Here is a 1,914-nt window from a genome sequence, read left to right on the forward strand (position 1 = left end):
TTCTCTAGAGAACCCAGCCTAAGACAGCTGTTAACTGAAAGTTTGGAGGGTTGAGACCATCCAGATATGCCTTGGAAGAATGCCCTGGAGATGTACCAAAATCAGCTATGGAAAACCCTACAGAGCACAGTTCTACTCTGACACACATGAGATCTCCGTGAGTCAGAATCGACTCTGCAGCAGTTGGTACTGGTGCTTGCATTGTTGAGTGAGGCTGCATGAAACTGACGTGACACATCTAAGCCTTTACTCAGTCGGCCCTCTCCTGTTGGCGGTGAGGAATGGTTTAGATAGGGTACCTTCGCTCTGACACAACGAATGATGCTTTGTCAGTGGTTTTGGCTCATTGTACAAAGCAGTTTCTCTGCTCAGGCAATGCTAACTCGACTTTGGGACTTGTGTGTGCTCTGCTGGGCAGGGTGTGTGTGGGCTGCATAGTACTCCCATGCTCAGTACCTGACTGACAACATGACAAACCTTGATGAAACCTTAGAGGGATCTTCTCTGAGCCTCAGTTGTCTCATCAGCAGGATGAGAAAAGACTCTGCACCACATGACTCCCAAAGTTGTTATGGAGAATAATTGAGACCGTGAATTTGTAGCTTCTAGATGGCCGATGTCTAACATGGAAGTCTCCTGCTTGCTCATGTCACCAAATTTAATTAATTAAAATGAAATTAAAACAATTAGTTCCTCAGGTGCACTAGGCACATTTTAAGCAATCAATAGCTACATGTGGTGAGACCGCAGATAGAACATTTCCATCATTGCAGGAAGTTCTATTGCATAGAGGTACTCTAGGTAGTCGATGTATCTTCCCTCAGGAAGGACACTGTTACCACTGAACAAGTGAAACATATGAGGCTCAGCAAAGTTATGTTACTTGTTCCATGACACTTTGTTATTGTTGTTAGTTGCCATTGAGTTGACTCAGACTTATGGCAACCTCTTGTACAGCAGAATGAAACTTTGCCTGGTCCTGCACCTCTTTATGATTGTTGGTATGCTCTAGTCCATTGCTGTGTCCACTGTATATTTTGAGTTACTTCCAACCTAGTGGGCTTATCTTCCAGCACTACATCAGGTAATATTCTGTTGTGATCCATAGGGTTTTTGGTGGCTAATTTTCATAAGAAGGACTTGGCGATCTACTCCTAAAAATATTGGCCAGTGAAAACCTTATAAATAGCAGTGGAACATTGTCTGATATAGTGAAGAAGATGAGCCCCTCCAGTCAGAAGGCACTCAGAACTGACTGGGGAAGAGCTGCCTCCTCAAAGAAGGATCAACCTTAATGATGTGGATGGAGTCAAGCTTTTGGGACCTTCATTTGCCTATGTAGCATGACTCAAAATGAGAAGAAATAGCTGCTGAAATCCATTAATAATCAAAACATGGAATGTACAAAGTATGAATCCAGGAAAATTGGAACTTGTCAAAAATGAAATGGAATGCTTGAAGATCGATATCCTAGGCAATAATGAGTTGAAATGGACTGGGATTAGTTATTTTGAATCAGACAATCAGTCTACTCTGATAGGAATGACAAATTGAAGAGGAATGGTATCACATTCATCATCAAAAAGAACGTTTCAAGATCTATCCTGAAGTACAACACAGTCAGTGATAGGATAATATCCATATGCCTACAAGAAAGACCACTTAGTATGACTGTCCTGGGTTGAATTGTGTCCCCAAAAAATATATGTCAACTTGGCTAGGTCATGATTCCCAGTATTGTATGATTGTCTACCATTTTATCATCTGATGTGATTTCCCTATGTGTTGTAAATGCTATCACTAAGATGTAATAAGATGGATTAGTGGCAGTTATATTGATGAGGTCTACAAGATTAGATAGTGTCTTAAGCCAATCTCTTTTGAGATATAAAAGAGAGAAGCAAGCAGAGACAC

This window comes from Trichechus manatus, unplaced genomic scaffold (genome assembly GCF_000243295.1).
Source record: "Trichechus manatus latirostris isolate Lorelei unplaced genomic scaffold, TriManLat1.0 scaffold00150, whole genome shotgun sequence".
Lineage (NCBI taxonomy): Eukaryota > Metazoa > Chordata > Mammalia > Sirenia > Trichechidae > Trichechus > Trichechus manatus.